Genomic DNA, 20,390 nt, shown 5'->3' with positions numbered 1-20,390 from the left:
GAGGTTCTGAAGGTGTGGACAGACTCATTTACACTTTCTCAAAATATCATAAAACCGTCCAACCTTAGAAAGAATCACCTGTTCACACTCTACAGGGTTTATTGGACTCCAGCGAAGCTCTCTAAGCTCTCAGCAGAAGTATACTTCTGTCCAAGATGTAAGTTTCCAGCTGCAGACGATAGATACATCTTTGTCGATTGCCCTGAAATTACGAGTTACTGGAGTGAGGTGTGTGAGTTTCTAGAAGAGGTTATACTATCCCCAATTACTTGTAGCCCTAGATTGATTTTTTTGGCCTTCCCCCTGATTATGATATTAGAAATTGTACTGTACAGTTTATTTTTTACGTCATTGTTATTGCCAGGAGGGAGGTCTGTAGGGAGTGGAAGTCTGTAAATCCCCCCAGATTCGTAGACTTCTTAAGAAATATCATGGTGGTTTGTCGTTTAGATATGTTATGTGGAGGGGAAAACGCCATTAAGATCTGGTCTGCCTTAAATGCATGGTCTGAGAGATAACCTCCAATGAGTCCAATGATTATGCCAGAGGTTAGTGGTCCTGTCCTCCCTAAATGGCAAGATACATCGTAAATGGGAGTTGGATTAGGAAACAACCTACCTCTGGGCAATCTCCATTGGCTATCCACAGACTCCAGGAAGGGATCGGCTGGTCTGTGATAGTGGCCTGGAGAAAGCCCATCTAGAGTTCATATTTTCTGGTGGCATTTATGAGGACAAAAAAAAAAAGAAAAAAAGAAAAAAGAAAAAAGAAGTGTATAATTAGAACCTCTATCAGATATTGATCTTTAAATATGGGTGTGAGTTGGATGTAATTCATGTAGTACATAGTCGACGTTCTTACATTGGTTAAATGTTGATGTTAATTTTTAGTGGTAAATAGAACTATTGCCTGATTTTTTAGGTAGCATTGCAGATTTGGTTTCTTGTTCAAAATATGGGGAAGTGGTCAACATTATAAGTAGGAATTCTCATTTCAAAAACCTTTGAAATTCACTGAAAAAACCATTGGTTTCAGGCAGGTTTATAGTTAGGAATTCTCATTTAAAAAACCTTTGAAATTCACTGAACAAAACATAGGTTTCAGACATGTTATAGTTAGGAATTATCATTTAAAAAAACTTAGAAATTCATTGAAAAAAACATAGGTTTCAGGGGTGTTATAGGTAGCTGGACATTTCACTCATACAAAACCATTGAAATTCCTCCGTTATAGTTAGTTGTACTGACTGTAACTCCCGCTCCCTCAATCCACTGGTGATGATGTCACATATTACATCATTCATGACATGGTCAGTGACATCACTGATGTGCTGAAGAGAGAATGCTCTCTGGACACAGGGAAAAATAATGAGCTTACCTATTGGACAGAAGAGCTGAGTGGAGATCTATCTGTAATTCAAGAAGCGTATAAAACCCAGTAAGTAATCTACCCTGCTAAAAATCAATAAGAATGTCCTAATATGGGGGTGAGCGAGTATGGAGGCCCACCTCTCCGATGGTTGTACTTCCGTCCCGGCTGCAGTGGGTGAGTATCTCCAAAGAAATTGACATCAAAGCATATGGTAGTAGGCACCACCAATGAGTACACTGTGGACAAGATGGGAATGACACAGATCAGAACAGAGCAGAAGTGCTGGTGCCATGTACTGCATCTAACTTATGATGAAGTGATATAGTGGTAAAGGGTTGCGCGCGTCTTAAGATGAAGGCTTGGGAACCATGTTGGTGCAGCCAAGGAGAGCAATCCATGGTAAGGTTACAGTAGGTAAATCATGACACAATGGACAGGTAAGTCGCGGTCGAGCGAATACGCAGGGAAGAAAATCCCACACAGCTCGTGTGCTGGCTGTAAGTGCCGTGCTGAAAGGCAGAGTGAACCGGCACAGCCCGGAATACAGCGCGCAAGGCGAGCACATAAAAACAGACTCCCAGAAGTCAAATAAGCCAAAGAACCTCACTGGTACGAGGTTTGTCATTTGGAGAAGGATGGGGACGTCCAAGATGCAAGAAACGTTTGCGGGAAAGAATATGCCTACGCGGAAATGGTGGACATCGAATCCCCACAGCAGTAATATGAGGAGTCAGTTCATAGGGACTGGGACATCCGTGATCTACGGAGCGCGCGCAGAAACAAGTCTGTCTACACGATGAAGGTGGACACCAGATCCACAAAATGGTGGATTCATAGCTGGTAGTGCATGCGACTTCATGACAGCGAGTACGCCGAGGAAATCCTAAGACCTGCGATGAAAACCGGAAGTGCGATTCACTTGTGGATAAGCCTATTTGTCATGGGAATTGAAAAAAGCTGCACCGCTAACTCACTTTCCCGATTGTAATCCGGAAGTGAGTGTGCGTAATGCGCACGCATTGTGTGTCAGCACAGTAACTCGTAAGACGCAAAACTAGAGGATGTGCACAAATGAAAATAACTGCAGCCTGGTTCCCAAGTATGAGGCCATCCGAAGTTAGAACCTGGGAAGCGGGCAATGCAACAGAATAGCAAAAGAGTGATATAGAGTGGTTCAGAACAGTAGGCACAAGCAAGAGGAGGTCATGACGAGGCTGATAAGGTAGTTGTTCTACAGAAAAGGATAATGCACTCCTCTCCAGAATATATTATATAGCACAATGTCTAACATTAGATAACACACATCAGAAAATAAAATAAGACCCCAAAGGGGAGCATTCGAGTCGGAATACTTGGGGGCAGTAGGTAAAACACACAGATTATTTCATGGAATAGACACAGAAATCATATACATATTTAGGTACAAGCTAGTACAGTGTATGGGGCGAACCGCAAACAGGATATAAACAATGGGTAAAAGGGTCCTCAGCAATAATGGCTAATCATGCATGCGCTGATCTGTACTAGAGATGTGTATATTGTATCAGTCACCCAGGAAAAACTGTAGCTCATGGTCTGTGTAGAGTCCAAGCTCAACTGCTCTCAGACGCATGATCCAGGTCACTTCTGCATGGCGTAATGTAAATTGTTTTAATGGACCTTGTTCCTTACAGTTCATGGCATGAGTTGCCATAGGGTATCTGGTGTCACCTTGTTTGAGTGCCCGTGCATGTTCGCTAATGCTTTCCTTAAGCATGCAAATAGTGCTACCCATGTATTGCTTACGGCATTTGCGCACTATGATGTAAACAACAAACTGTGTCATGCGGTTGATATTTTGTTCTGATATTCCCTCCCATCCGGGCCATGGAACCCTTTGGTGTTGTTTACAGTCCATTTGCACACACCACAACTCCCACATGACTTTGGGGACGGTGGGACTCAGAATGGTTCTCAATTTGGTACCTCTCCTGTAGGTGATGAGCGGCCTGCGTGACGTGAACGTGTCAAGGGACTTGTCTGCTCTTAAAATTAAAATTATTTTCCAATGTTTCTGCATGGTCTTGGTATAATGCCAGGAATCTAAGTCTCTCCACTTTAAGATAAAGGAATTCCTCTTGACTCAGCATTCCCTCTCTCTGCCAGACACTAAGATGTTTGTTAAACAAGAGGGTGAGCGTGTCCATTGGGTTAGTTAGAAGGGCTTCATAGCACGTGTTATCACTAAGTTGACCCAAGACCTCCCCATTGTAGTCCTGTTTGTCTATAATAACTATGTTGCCCCCCTTATCAGCCTCCCTGATAATGATGGATGTGTCTCTGGATAGGAGTGTGAGAGCTTGTCGTTCCCCTTGTGTGAGGTTGTCCTGAGTGCATCTCCTGACAGATGTCTTCTTGGCCTCATGTTTATCTCTGTCTTGTAAGACAAGTATGTGAAATGTATCTATAGTGTTACCCCCAGGTAGGATGGGTGACCACCAGGATTTGGACATCAGTCCACTGGCTATTGTGTGTTCTTTGTCTACATTGAGGTCCATGAGGAGTTGGCTCATGTCATCTGGTGTTGCTTCCCGATTTGTGAAGGACAATAGTAGCTGAGTATCATATAAGTCTTGTATACTGAGTACATCCGACACACCGCACATAGGGATGTTCTAGGTATTTTTATTGACAAGAGGATTATTCACAAACATTTTTTTTCAATTTTAGATTTCGAATGAATTTGAAAAGATCAATTTTCGCTTTGCATACATCCCCTCTATCCACAGGGCAAAGTCCTACACCTTTCTTGAGAAGGGATATCATGTCATCAGTGAGGGTGAGGGAGGATAAGTTGATCATGTTCACCCCCAAGTCTTGAGTGTCTGTCAGTTTTTCCTGTCCCCTGACTGTAGATTTCTCCTGTAGTCGTTTGCGACCTGCTCCCTTGCCTCTCCTGGTTTTCTTAGCTGTTCCCCACTGTTGGGTTGTACCCTGCTGCCCTTTTTTATGCGTTCTACTTCTTTTAAAAAAGAGTTCTCTTGTCGGTCTAGGTTGGAGGTGCCAGATGGGTTGTCTAGCTCACTGTCACTGGACACTGGTACACTCAGGGAGTAGGAGAAGGAAATAGTTTGCTCTCTACCCATTTTAATCTTATCCTGGTCATTCAATAGAATTTGATCGTACTTCATAGGGAAGGTAAAAACTCTACCCTCCCTGTAGTCTATCTCATCCCTTTGAGTTTTCTTGCTTTGCGTTGTTTTATATCTTCCTGGTGTTTGGATAATATTTCGGCAAGGATGGCATAGTTCTTTTCTGTGGCTTCTGGTAGGCCTAAATCCTTGATTTCCCCCTCCAGCTTGTTCATCTCTATCTGAAATTCTGCTACCTTTCGGTCAGCATTCTCTATGAGTATGCCTATCAGTGTCCTTGAATTTGAGGTAAGTGATTCTTCCCAAAGTTTCAACAAGTCATCATCCAGTTCATCATAGGTGAGAAAGATTTGTGCGCGTAGCCCTCTACGTATTCTCTCTAATCTGAGCTATTGCCTCAGAGTAATGCCGTCCCCCATTTAATATTCTCATTCTTTTTCATTTTCTCTAGTTTAACACATTTTTCCCTCAATCCTTCATTTATTTCGTGTCTGATTAGTATTCTTCACACTAGCTGCCACTGTGTCGCCTTTTGCTAAATTTTGGAAGAGCTCTTCCGCTACCTTTTCTCTTTTCATGTTATTGCCTCTGGTGAAGACGTCAGCAATGATTATATGTATGTAACAGCATTGGGGCAGCCCCTACCGCTAGTCCTAGAAGGTAGACAATCAAAACACTGGTTTAAAGTGATGCGGTGTGCGGTGGCGCCTGCTCGTGTGTACGTGTGTGTGCAGCAAATGTCATTTGGCGACGGTGCCACAGGTGGGGGGGATAACCCTGAACCCCCAAAGTAGACACAAGGTCTCTGAACAATTGATACAGGTGGGTGGTGCACACGTAATTTTATGTATGCAGAGCGAGTGCTGTGAGTCTAGAGTACAGATATACAGATACAGAACAATCACAGTAATCCAATGTTGCGTTTGTTCTTTGTTCAATGCAGATCAGCTTGCCAGGCAACACATGTTTTGTCAGGGTATTAGAACCACAACTTCTTCAGGGCTAAAGGATGTACAATGGCATAGTGTCAAACACTTTTACAACCTGCATGGGGCTGTAATTTACAGACGAACACTGTGATTCAAGTGCAACCAAACACCTGTGGTGACATATACAAGAGAAAACATTAGACATCACGGAAAAGAGCAAAAGGGACATCTGTGGATCATTGAAGGACCAGCGGAGTGTGTGCATTCGGTTAAGAAAATGATAACCAATCAACAACCTGTGCAATGCAAATATGTACTAAAAACACAGTTGAACAATAGTTACAGTTTCTTTATACACGCCCATTCGTGATGGTGGTCTACACATGACCCTGGGTATAAGAGCGAGTTTAAGAGGATCAACATTAAAATAAAGTGACTAGTGAAAACAGGACAGGATGGTCAAAATACCGAAGGAAAGAATAGGGAAAGGGGGTAACCGAGTGTGTCTACATGTGCTGAAGAGAGAATGCTTTCTGGACACAGGGAACAATAATGCGCTTACCTATTGGACAGATGAGCTGAGTGGAGATCTATCTGTAATTTAAGAAGCGTATAAAACCCAGTATGTAATCTACCCTGCTAAAAATGAATAAGAATGTCCTAATATGGGAGTGAGCGCGTAAGAGTATGGAGGCTCACCTCTCCGCTGGTTGTACTTCCGTCCCGGCTGCAGTGGGTGAGTATCTCCAAAGGAATGGACAAACAAAGAACAAATGCAACATTGGATTACTATGATTGTTCTGTATCTGTATATCTGTACTCTAGACTCGCAGCACTCACTCTGCAGACATAAAATTACGTGTGCACAGGCCACCTGTATCAAATATATATATATTACCTACTGGCTCTCGCCAGTAGGTAGTTATACTTAGGACCAAGTTTCCATAAAAAAGATTTGATTTGCTTATAACTTTGACGTCGTTGACGAATCTTTACAAACTTTTCTCAATACATTCTTTCATCAGATCAGCTCCTATCTTGAAAGTTTGGGGGTGATTCGTCAAGGGGACGGCTGTGACAAAAGGGGGGTCCCAAAACTTGTTTTCTCCATGCAATTTCCATAGGAAACTTTAGACAAGGCTACAGGTTAAACTGCTGAATAGAATTACGCCAAATTTGGCAGGGAGAAAGGTCTTGGTCCAGAAAGCACGCTTTTGTTTAAATGGTGTAAATCCTTTCAGTAGTTTTTGAGAAATACCAAATTTACAGATATCGGTATTCGAGAATTCTGACATCTGATTGGCTGAGGCGTTAAGAGCACGAGCTTGCGGCTCAGTGGCACAAAACAATGCACCATATTGCGGCAAGCAGTGTATAGGACGCACACACAGGTAGTGTGAATGTTGCATAGGCCTTGGAAATCACATCCGCAAAACAACGATGCGCGGTATTGCGGCAATGTTCAGTAGGCTTGTGGAAATCATATCGGGAAAACAACAATGCGCAGTATTGCAGCCTTCCTTATTGCGCAGGAATGTTTACTTATAATGCAGTGTTCACTTTTATCATGGATAGTGTCACTTTGTGAAAGTACATTTAATATTATGTGGGAGGGCAATTTCTGTCCCTCTGCACGGAACAAAATTAACGTTTAATTGGTTGAGGTGTTCCAATAATAAGCTTAATGTTCATTGGCTGCGAACCATTGAAAGTAGAATTATTGCTAGCCATTCCCTCTCCCTCCGGGGAGTGGCAAGGACATCTGATTGGCTCACATTGAAAGTAGAAGTGTTGTCAGCGATTCCCTCCCCCTCCGCGGAGTATCAGGGACAACTGATTGGGTACCGTGTTCCAAGCAGGACCTTCCCAAGCTGAATGTTCATTAGCTGTGAAGCATTAAAAGTAGAAGGTTTGGCAGCCATTTCCTCCCTCTCTGAGGAACACCATGGACATTTTATTGGCTAAAGGGTTCCGAGTATAAGTTTGCTCCTTATTGGCTGGAAACAGTTCACTGTTGTCAGCTCTTTTGTGACGCAGTTCAAAGGAGTATGGGAAAAAAAGTAGTGATGGGGAGGGTAGTAACACTATTAAATCTGTATAGTGGTCACAAGGAAGTGGACAGGGACTGTCAAGGTAAAAATAGTTTTTATATATTTAAGGGCCATTTATATAATTTGTGTGGGGCCTACAAATCACGGTGGGAAAATAACAGAGTGTGTTGCGGTCTTCTTTTTATTAAGTCCACGGGTGCAATACTTCCAGGAGCACTGTTTACTTGTGGTGTTTACTTTTCTGACGAAAATGGTAGTCTATATTTTATAGTGGGCGTATCAAAAGTTATATTAGAGTGTGAGGAGGTGCATCAGATTTTCACGTGGATGATGTCATCAGTGATGTCATTTGATATGTCATCAGTGATGTCATCAGTGATGTCACTGACCATGTCATGAATGATGTGATATGTGACATCATCAGCAGTGCATTACAGGGGCCGAGTTATAGTTAGCTGAACTATCTATAATGGCCGGATTTTTCTGGGTTTGTACAATTGAAATGTCCAACTAACTATAACATGCCTGAAACCTGTGTTTTTTTCAGTGAATTTTTAAGATTTTTTAATGCTAATTTCTAACTATAACATTTTTTAAATCTATGGTTTTTTCCAGTGAATATATATATATATATGTATGTATATATATATATATATATATTCACTGAAAAAACCATAGGTTTCACACACGTTATAGTTAGGAATTAGCATTTAAAAAAGCTTAGAAATTCATTGAAAAAACCATAGGTTTCACACGTTATAGTTAGCTAAACATTTCTCTCATACAAAACCTTTGAAATTCCTCCATTATAGTTAGCTCAGCTAACTATAACTTGCGCGCCCGCAATGCACTGCTGATGACATCACATATTACATCACTCATGACACGGTCAGTGACATCACTCATGACATCACTGATGACATCTCAAATGAAGATTCATCCACCGGCGCCAAAGTTATTCCAAATAGAATGTTGTGGATTTCCTGTGGAAACTAACTATAACTACCTACTGGCGACTGGCAGTAGGTAATATCTATATATATATATATATATTACCTACTGGCGGTCGCCAGTAGGTATATATAGTTAGGATTTTTTCCCTATGGGATTTTTGAAAATTCTATGTCTAATAACTTTGGCGTTTGTGGACGGAATTGGCTGAAATTTTCTGGAAAATGGAACATTTTGTTTCTGAGCAGCCCCAGAAAATTTGGGGGGGGTTCGTCCAGGGGGGGCCGAGAAAAAAGGGGGGTCCCAAAACGTTTTTTTAACATTGATTTTTCCATAGGGCGGTTAGCCTCATTTTTAGCCCGAACGGCTGAATGGATTTGCACGAAACTTGGCAAAATTGTAGGGACTGGTAGCCTGATGTGCCTTTTGTAGGTCTCAATATATGTGCTCCAGTGGATTTTGAGAAATTACCGTTTAAAAAAAGATATATATCTGTAACAGCGGACCGGGCAGCTCCCCGGTTCGCGGACCTGGGAGCGTACCAGAACTTCGCGTAGCGAAGCTGATTGGCTTTCCGGTGTCTGTCAACATTCTAAACAGTCCGGAGCGGCCGCCATCTTGTCTCTCGGTAGGATTGAGAGACAAGAGGAGGCCAAAACAAAGGGGGAAATAACCATAAGGGGGCATAGTAGATCCTCCGTGACCCCCTAGGTTTAATGTGGAGGCTTTAAAAGGGCCCCGCGGGTAGCGCCCGGTCCGCGAACCGGGAAGCGTTCTGGGCAGCGTACTGCAATGAAAAATGAATGAGAGACTTTTCAAATGCAGTATGTTAATTGATTGTTGGTTTTGTTGATTATTTTTTATTTTTTTAACTTTTTTAAGCAATTATTTATTATTGTGATTGTGGTTGAAAATTTAATAGCATTTCTAACATTTAACTAGTTTATTAATTACATATAAAAATGATTAAAGACTCAAACAATTTTTTTATATTACATACAATTTTATTTTTCGGATTGTTTTTCAAAATTTATTAGTACGTCTAGCATTTGACTGTCCGATATGTCCTCTTGTTGAGTGAACATAAGTTCCCACATTTGACCGTCATCATAATGAAGTAAATGATCCACAGATTCTACACATTGAACTAATTCATGGTCCCGTGATTCATCCATGAAATCAGAGTCATCATTGTCCTCAATATCTTTTTCTGTGTTGTTCTCCAGAACAATTTCAAAGGAAACATTCTGCTCACCTTCCATTTTCTTGCTGTAATTTGCATAAAAAATAAATATATCAGTAGAGATAGGGCACTGTTGGGTTTAAGTTCAGACAGGTACTTGTGAGTTTATAACAGAGAAGTAATCTATGGGCACTGTATGGTTTCAGGCGTGAAGTAGTACTATTAAAAAGTGCCTGTGAAGAAGCCTGAGTAAATTCATAATTATACCACAGAAACCTAAATCAATCCATAATTATAATAAAGAAGCCTTTCTCAATGTCTAACTCTTACAGAGGGATAGTATATAACTATCTGAAAATGTTTTCAAATTTATAAAATAATATCTCACCTTCTAAAATCAAGTTTAAGTTGTGGGTGAAAATGATCTTGCAATGTAGTTCAGGAAGTAGTAGTCAAAAATGGCTGTGTTTCTCTCTCTTCCTTTATATATATTCAGGTACATAACCAATCAAATGTCAGGTAAAAAAAGTAGAAAATGAAAGTAACATTTTCATTGGTTGTCAATTCCAACACTTCAGATGTGTTTTGTGAAGTAATTTACCTCAGGGTATTTAGAGAGGTCTACAGGCTAAATGGCTAAATGGAATTCCAATCAAATTTGTGAAAATGGTAGGGATTGGTATGTAGTATGAGCTAATCTATATTTGGTGAAATTGTCTCCAGTGGCTTTTCTGTGAACTACTTTCCCACCTTTTTTGATGGTGCGCTTCCCAGGGAGCGACCCGGTACGCGAACCGTTGAGCGCCCCGGTTCGCGAACCTTAAGCGTTCCGGGAGTCCACCATTTTGTGTTTCGGTCGAATTAAGATACAAGATGGAGGGCAAATAATGTTCAGAATGGGTAGAAGGGGGCACGGTAGAGTTATCTTGACCCCCTAGGTTTTCTGAGGGTGGCTGAGGAGGCTTATATGTGCGAAAAAAAAACATTTTAAAAAAAAATTTCGCGAGGTTAGCTCCCGGTTCGCGTACCGGGTAGCGGCCCCGGTAGCGTACTTTGTTGAAAATTAGTGAAAAATGTTAGAGTTAAATAATAATTGTGAGTGATCAGATGTTGGGTAGCTCTGAGAAGAGCTTTTGGGTTTATGGTACATTTAGGTACTTATAAGTAGGTACCAATGCACATTCTTAAATTCAGAGTGAAAATTCTGTTGCCCTCATCTGAGAAGTGAACTCCATCTCCTCTGTAGATATCTTGCATGTAGTAACGCAAGTTATTGTTGTACAGGGAGCCCATTCCATGGTCTCTCATGTAAGCTGAAACAGATTTGTTTACATGCTTCCTCGACTTCTCAATTTGTGGACAAAATTGGTTTGACCACCTCCATTTCTGTCTTTGGCATATATTTGAATATACCAAGGCAGTCTGAGGAAAAAGTGCCATTAATTGCTCAAAGGTGTCCTTTAAAAGCATTTCCAGACCTACACCAGTCAAAGTGCCCAAGTCATTACCTCCACAGTGCACAATTAACAGGTCAGGTTTTGGCAAATGCATAAAGGTTTTCACCAATGGTATCAATTGGTGACATTTTAATCCTCTGTGGCCAAACCACTTAATTTCCACATCTTGTAAATTGAGGTTAGGTAAATTCCTGCTTTCAACGTACCTTTGAGCCCAGTGAATATAACTATGTCCAACAATCCAGACAGAAAACATGGTGAGAGAAGGTTCTCCTGCAGTCAGATGAAGTGTGGCAATGAAATGGCAGTTGAAAAAATGAGAGTGTAAAATGAAAAAAAAACTGTGGAGTTTCTGTGTTCATGAAGCAGTAACAGTGATTGGTGGATTTTGATTGATGAAAACAGAAAGTTAGGGTGCACGGATGTGTTCTTTGAAAGATGTATTTTGAATGGTCAATAAAAAATCATTAAATGAAAGAATGCACTGGATATGCAGGTGCACTGAGAGTTCAGAGTTCAATTGCAACAAAGTTGTGTGAACTTGCAAACACCAGAAGTCTTCCAAGAGGTGGTTGCTATGCAAAATAGGCAGAAAGGGCAGAGGGGGGAAGGGTTTTCATTTGAAAAAAAGTGAGGGAAGAGTGTTGATTGGGTGACATGAGAAATATGTGTGAAGAATTACAGCATTTCTGTGCTTTTGATAGCTGCAGACTCTGGAGTGCATACCTTTTGCTCTGCTGAAGACAAATTGGTGTGTTTCTGAGACTGTTTTCAAACTCAAAGTATTTGCTAAGGTGAGAAAATATTTCTTTAATTTAGATAGCGAATAGTGTGCTTTAAGGAGAAAATTATGAATTATGTGGCGCAAATTGCTTGTAAATATGATCCCACATGTGCATGGAAAATTTAGATTTTGAATGTTTGTGTTACATAGCCATGTTAAAAGTGACCCAACCATGCTGGAAAGGCAATCAAAAAATGCTTTCATGTGTTTTAATTACATTTTAAGTCATTTTCCCATGTGCAGTGTTTTGAAATTATGATTTGAAAATCGTTTTTGGGGAAAAGGAATTGTTTTTAAATTCATGACAAGGACATAATGGTGTATGCTTCTTTATAAGGCAATTGACTGTCCCTGATGTTATTTTTCTCATTTTAGTGTAAGACCTTTCTCTGTGGCGCAAATTGCTTGTAAATATGCTCCCACATGTGCATGGAAAATTTTGATTTTGAATGTTTGTGTTACATAGCCATGTTAAAAGTGACCCAACCATGCTGGAAAGGCAATCAAAAAACGCTTTCATGTGTTTTAATGACATTTTAAGTCATTTTCCCATGTGCAGTCTTTTGAAATTATGATTTGAAAATCGTTTTTGGGGAAAAGGAATTGTTTTTAAATTCATGACAAGGACATAATGGTGTATGCTTCTTTATAAGGCAATTGACTGTCCCTGATGTTATTTTTCCCATTTTAATGTAAGACCTTTCTCTGTGGCGCAAATTGCTTGTAAATATGCTCCCACCTGTGCATGGCAAATTTAGATTTTAAATGTTTGTGTTACATAGCCATGTTAAAAGTGACCCAACCATGCTGGAAAGGCAATCAAAAAACGCTTTCATGTGTTTTAATGACATTTTAAGTCATTTTCCCATGTGCAGTGTTTTGAAATTATGATTTGAAAATCGTTTTTGGGGAAAAGGAATTGTTTTTAAATTCATGACAAGGACATAATGGTGTATGCTTCTTTATAAGGCAATTGACTGTCCCTGATGTTATTTTTCTCATTTTAGTGTAAGACCTTTCTCTGTGGCGCAAATTGCTTGTAAATATGCTCCCACATGTGCATGGAAAATTTTGTTTTTGAATGTTTGTGTTACATAGCCATGTTAAAAGTGACCCTACCATGCAGGAAAGCCAATCAAAAAACGCTTTTATGTGTCTTAAGGACATTTTAAGTAATTTTCCCATGTGTAGTGTTTTGAAGTTATGATTTGAAAATCGTTTTTGAGGTAAAGGAATGTTGTTAAAAATTATGTGCGCCATATGCCCCCAAATTTCTTTTTTAGGGGTGCAGCAGGGTGTTCTTGAGACACCCCTGCACCTTTGGAAAAAATTCCTAATTTGTGATGAGCAAATTGTTAATCGCAAATTGCACCTTCATTTATATGAGCCTCCTAGCCCATGGAAATGAATGGGTAATTTGCAATTAGCAATTTTCTCATCGCAAATTTGGAATGGTAAAGAATCGCTATTTATTCCTTAAAATTCGCTTTTTTGGAAATGCAAAATAGTTATATGATACATATGGCGGTTGATGTCTAACAAGATAAGAAGCTTATGGATTCATTTATGCTGACTGGCGCAATGAAGTAGACATCACTTACTTCATTGGTAGAGCTTTACACCTCTCCTCTGTATTCTTCATCAAGCGTAACTTTAATCTGCAATCCTGAGTAGGCCTCACCTTAAACAAACCTTTGGATAGGCCACACCTTATTGTCATCCTGGATTAATCATTTAAAATGCTAGGGACAGATTTATGATAGGTGTATGCCTCTTTTCTGCCACTGTGCGTCACTTTTTTGATGCAGCGGCGGTGAAAAAGATTTGCTATGAGGCGACAACATTACAAATTGATGCATTTAGGCAGATATGTCATGGTGTAAAAAAAAACGTACCACATGAAACCGATGCAGCAGTGATGCAAAAGATGCACCATGTCGCAAGACAGGCCTCACTTGGGGCCATATGTATCAAGCTAATTAGCATTCGCAAAGATCAAAATTCTACGAATTTTGGCCTTTGCGAATGTTAATTAGACAAATGGTATGTATCAAACAAGTTTGATGCAAAATAAGGAGTAGCAAAATTTGCTATTCCTTATTTTGCAATTGCACTGAAGGATTTGCAAATTTTGTGACTACTTAAATGCAATGTATCAAACAAAAACTATGTAAAAAATGACATTAAGGATTTGGAAACTATTGTGGTAAATTGGTGGTAATTTGTGAATTCTTTTCAAAAAGCTTTTTTTCAAAAAAACAAAAGGTGCCATATGACGCCAACACATGCCCTTAGGGCATGTATGTGTGCCATATGCCCCCAAATTTCTTTTTCAGGGGTGCAGCAGGGTGTTCTTGAGACACCCCTGCACCCTTGGAAAAATTCCTAATTTGTGATGAGCAAATTGCTAATCGCAAATTAAACCTTCATTCCTATGAGCCTCCTAGCCCATGGAAATGAATGGGTAACTTGCAATTAGCAATTTGCTCATCGCAAATTAGCAATGGTAAAGAATCGCTATTTATTCCTTAAAATTCGCTATTTAGGAAATGCAAAATAGTTTGATGATACATATGGCAGTTCATCTCTAACAAGATAAGAAGCTTAGGGATAGATTTATGATGACTGGCGCATCACCAGGGATGTGCCAGTCATCCTGCGCCGCTGTTCTGCCACCCATGGTGTGCTGCATTTACAATGCGGCGCAGCATGGGGCAAAAACGGCACAGATGTGTGACGCATCTGTGCCGTAAAGGTGGCGCATTGCTGGAGTTGTATCGCAAGTGCGATGCAGCTCCAGCAAGGCTCAGGGGTGCCCCATCTCCACAATGCTGCGTCAAGACCTATGCCAGCTTCAAGCAGGCGCAGGGTTTTGACGCAGCTTTCTCCTATCTGATTGTAAATGCGGCACACCATGGGTGGCAGAGCAGTGGTGCACGTTAACTGGTGCATGCCTGGGGATGTGCTATTTAACATAAATCTGCCCCTTTACATTTAAGTATGTGCAGGGGACACAGAGTCGGTGAGGCTTATCCAAGGTTAAGAAGAGATGAGTCCTGTTCAGTGAAAAATTAGACATAGGCTTCACCTGCTCAGCATCGCTGGACATGGCTAAATATTAGCTGCAAAATGTTACTCTTGTTAAACAATTTTACTATTATAATCTCTGAGATTTGTCTCTTACCTTGCAACATCTCATTGTTGTTATCTTTCTTTAAAGATAAAGACAACCTCAACATGAGCGACAATCTGCAATCAGTTGATTTTGACCTCATCATTGAACTTGTAATTGAAACATCAGTGGATGTTGATCCTTTGGATGATTTAAATCCTGAGGATGAAGAAGAGCGTGATGAGGATGCAGATTTGTCCGAACTATATGATATAGGATGGGAAGCTGACCTGCTTGAGCCTTTGGAAATATAAACATTTATTTTTTAAATTTATAATTAATAAAAAGTAAAAAGGTAAACTGTTTAATTTAAAAATAAAGACACCTTCAAAAACAGGTTATGTGTAGTGTCTTCAATAAAATATTAAAATATGCTCATAAAATTAGATCAGATTCACATATAAAATAGCATAGGTAACATAAATATAAATGTCATTTCTTTTCTGGTATTTCTGTATTGTAATTTTGCCAACGACTAAAAAATCTTCTAATTAAAATGTCAAGTAGTGTGTTAAGTTTTTGATCACTGTTACTGATTTACTGTTTGGTAATAATGGTTAATAACATTTTTTATTATATTTTTCCACAGATTCAACTGCAGATCATTTCAAGATTTCATCATGCCTACAATAGAAAGACAGATAAAGGCTGCAAAACGTCAAAGACAGCAGGTGAAAAAAAAACGCAGCAGTCCTCTAACAAAAAGATTTCTCAAGCCACGAAGAAAGCACCGGGTAAGAGCTCTAAATATTTCATAAGAAATATTTGTAGTAAAAAAAATATTACTACAGAAAATGTTTCAGTCCATAAAACGAGAAGGAAATCAAATGGAAAGGAAAGGACAATGAAAAATGTTACTGCTAGAGCAAGAGATAAATCTGTGCATGATAGTAGAAGGAAACAACAGTTTAGGGAGATTCGTAAACGAATGTTCCGGAACAGGATAATTGGCAATTTGTTAAAAAATATTAAGAAAGGTCAACAGAAACTAGTTTTTTATAAGAGAAAAAAAAATTGAGAAAGTTATTGATCAGGCATTTGAAATTAAACGTAAGTTATTTATTTTGATAATAAATAGAATTAGGAAGCTAAACAAGGCAATTTTTGATTTCAAAAGAAATAGTAGATGGAAGAGAATAGTTAATCGTAGTAATTTTTGTGAAGTTTTTTCTGGAGAATGGATGCATAGTTCAAGCTGTGAGGCATTTTTTAATGAGGAGAGTTATTTCCAGGATAATGATTTGGTGCATGCAGTTGACACCAGTGGTCGTGCTTATGAAGTGAAAGATGGTTGTCCAGTTGAAAAAGAAAAACTTGTGACAACAGAGGCAGAAGAGGTGTTAGGTAATGAGGTTTTAGGAAGACGTGGTAAGGGTCCTGTGTACACCTGGAAGTGTAGTAGTATTTGCAGTGTGCGACAGGATTCGATCAATTTGCTTTGTGATTTTGTACGGTCATTTAATAAAAAAAGTTTGAAGCAGAAAATGATGTTGTTGCAAGAATTAGATCCTTGCAGAGTAAGAGAAGTGACAGGTTTGCATGGTCATTCACTGGCTTGTCTTTCCAGGAGAGTATGCCAGAGTGTTTTTCATCATTTCAGGATGCTAGCAGTGCATCATAACAAAGTGAGGAAATTAGTTAGAATGTTGTATTATGCTAAGAGTCCAGCAATTATGCTGAAACAATTATGCGCTGCTCTTTTGCATGGTTCTGAAATAGATGTGAAGAATATATGTGAAGAAATTGAGTTTTGTTACTTTGGAAGTAAAGAGGAGAATGTTGAAATTGAGCAAGAAGAAGAGGGTCATGTGGAAGATAGTGTACAGGTTTCCAGTACAGATAATTTCCAGAGGGAAATTGCGACGTTTGAGGTGAAATCAAGTGAGAGGCCTAATTTCACTTGTGTGTGTTGTCGACGCACTTATTATAAGAATCAGACTAAGTTAGTGGATTTATATGCAAAAAGTGAAAGGGAAAATAATAGTGAATGGAAGGATTTTGCAACATACTTGATGGTAGAAAATTGTTTTGATTTGGGATTGGATCAACGTGTGTGTACTTATTGTTGTTGCAAATTAAATCAAAACCAGATGCCTGCTAGAGCAGTTCATAATAATCTGGAATTGGTTGAGATTCCTTCTGAATTGAAGGATTTAAATACTTATGAATCTATTTTGATTCAAAGTATCCATCCCTTTCAGGCTATTGTAAGAATGGAGCCAAAGACAGGGAAATTGCCTCCATCAGATTTACAGAGAGGATTAAAGGGAAGAGTTGTTTATTTGCCTCTAGATTTGAAGAAAAACATTAACACAATTGGAGTAGAAAAAGTGGAAGAGGAACCTCTGGTTATCTTAGTTAATGGGGTTCCGACAAAGAATAAGAAAATATGGCAAGATTTAGTAGATGTTAGGAAAGTCAAAAAGGCAACATTGTATTTGAAAAAAAATAATAAATACTATAAGAATGTATATGTTGCAGAAGAGGAAGTAAGTGAGGAAGAGGATAGCGATTTGTGTGCTGGTCAAATTGAGAAAGTAGAACCCTCTACTAGTGAAGAAATATATGAACATTATAGTGTTCATCCTTTGCATTCCAAGGAAGTCATGGGGAATGCTATTGAGTTGTTTCAAATGAAACAAGCCAAAGGGAGTCCCATTAGTGTTTGGGAGGAAAGTTTGGAAGCTCGGTGTTTCCCACAGCTTTTTCCAACAGGTCAGGGAGGAAGATATGATGAGCGACCTCATCAAATTCCTGCTTCTGAATACCGGACTTTGCGATTGTATGCAGGAGATGCTAGGTTTCGACAATGCATTCCTTATTTGTTTCATCTCCTGTTTGAAAGCGATCTGTCTGGACTGTCATATGCAGTGAACCACATCTTGAAAAGTGGTATACACATGCAAAACATCTCGGCAAGTGACTTTATGGATAAAGTCAATGTCCAAGATAGTATTTTGGATTCTCACCTGATTAATCTCATGGCGTGTCAGCGTGGTACTAATGAGTACTGGTACCGTCGTCATGGTGATTTAAAATATATGCTGAGGAACTTAGGTACTCCCACATGGTTCCTCACTCTGAGCTGTGCCGAGTATGGCTGGGAAGACTTACTTGAATTTCTACGAGAGGCAAATGCTAACGTAGATAACATCGAATTCAAGACACCCGGAGAACTGTGCTCTTTGGATCCAGTCAATGTATGTAGGTACTTCAATCATAGATTTGAAGCTATGATGTCCTTCATCATGAATAAGAAGAATCCACCTCTTGGAGAGGTGTTGGATTTCTTCTGGAGAAAGGAGTACCAAGCAAGAGGTGCTCCTCATATACATATGTTGCTGTGGATCAAGGATGCACCTAAATTTGGAACGGATCCAGAAGACTCAGTGATGAGTTTCATCCAACAGTATTCTACGTGTGCTGTTCCAAACGCAAAGGAGAAGAAAAGCCTAAGAGAAAAAGTTCTGCGTTTCCAAAGCCATCGATGTGGAAAGTACTGCCGTCGTAAATTCCGAAACAAAGACAAGTTCTACACTAAATGTCGTTTCGGCTTTCCACGACCGGTGATTTCTAAAGGAAGAGTAAACAGTTTGATGTCTTCGCTGCGACACAATGTCATGAAGAAATCACCTAAAAACACTTACAATTTGAAGAGGAACGAAGAGTCCAAGTACATCAACGACTACAACCCGGTGATTTTGTCCATGTGGAATGCTAACATGGATATACAGTTTGTGGCTGATAACTGTATGGCTGTGGCTCGGTATGTGACGTCTTACATCACCAAAAAAGAGAAGACAGAATTGAAGGATATGTGGGAGGACATTTCCCATGAAAAGAGCCTCAGCAAGAAGTTGTACAGTTTCAGTCTGAAGATGTTGTCGCATCGAGAAATCGGAGCGTACGAATGTTCTGACCGGTTGTCTTCAGCAAGTCTCTATGCCAAGTCCAGGAGTATCGTTTGGGCGAGTCTTGGTCTTGCTGCAACGTGTAATCGAGTTCTCAAACCTGTGCGGGAAATTGAGTATTTGGCGGAAAAGGAGCCAAACAGTACCGACATTTTGAAGACAAACATGTTGGATACATATTATCCAAATCGAAGCAGTCACCTCGAAAATGTTTGTCTGTATGAGGTTCTGTAAAATTACATATTCAAGAGGAACATCAAAGAAGATACTGAGAAAGGAGTGTATGCTGTAATAGGAAGTGAGGGATGTCTGGTCAAGCAAAGAAAATGCCACTTGGTAAACCATCGAAAATTGAGTGGCGAATCTCCTGAAAAAAAGGAGTTTTTCTATTTAGCACTTTTGCAACTTTTCAAGCCTTGGCGTGCAGAAGAGGAACGGCTTGGAGATTTCCTCTGTTACGAAGACTCTTTCAATGCCGCCAAGGAGACCATAGAATGTCCTGCTTTTCCCAAATATGTAGAAATGTTGAATGCGGAAATTGAGCAGGAAGCAACGATTGCAGCCGAGATTGCCAGAGACAGTTCTCAGGACAGTCAGAGTTCTGCTTCATTGAGTCAGGATCCACTAGGAGGACCTGTTATCGAAAATGAAGCTGCCACTGCTATGAATGAAGTGGAAAGAGCCATGGCACATGCTCAAGAGGATGCGGTTAACTTAGAAGAGTTGGAAAGACAACTCAAAGTTGAGCAGAGGAAAATATATGACGAAGTTACCATGCAAATTGATCATGGATTAAGTCATGATAAGAAAGAGTGCTCATGTACGTCGTTGAAGCCTGTCCGACTGTACGTGAGTGGAGAAGCGGGAACTGGAAAAAGTTTCCTCATTAAAGCAATTTCATGCTATTTGCAGGAAAGGACAGAGTCATCGCTGTCTTGTGTTGTCACTGCTCCAACTGGACTGGCAGCACATAATATTAAAGGGATTACTTTACATCGTTTACTGATGCTGCCAGTGGAGCATGACAACAAATTACAATATCACAAGCTATCTGGAGATGCTTGTTTTGAAGTTTCAAGAATCTTGAGGAAAATGAAACTTCTTATCATTGACGAAGTAAGCATGGTTTCCAATGTCATGCTTGCCTTTGTGCATTTGAGAATGCAAGAAGTTCTCAAAACAGAGTATGATGTGTTATTTGGTGGCAAACACATCATTGTTTTCGGAGATCTTCTGCAGCTGACACCAGTGAAAGGGCAACCTGTGTTCAAAATGCTCACGCATGAAGATACCAGGAAGTGCCTAGGCAGCATTGGCAACGTCAATATATGGTTAAACTTCAATTATGCTGAACTGCATGAAAATATGCGTCAGGCGAAGGATGAAGTTTACAAGACTATTCTACAAGATGTTAGAATTGGAAAAGTGACCGAGCATGGGAAAGAAGCTT

The sequence above is a fragment of the Lissotriton helveticus genome, chromosome 2_1 (genome assembly GCF_964261635.1).
Source record: "Lissotriton helveticus chromosome 2_1, aLisHel1.1, whole genome shotgun sequence".
In the NCBI taxonomy this organism is placed as follows: Eukaryota; Metazoa; Chordata; class Amphibia; order Caudata; family Salamandridae; genus Lissotriton; species Lissotriton helveticus.
Note: the sequence above shows the minus strand (reverse complement) of the source record.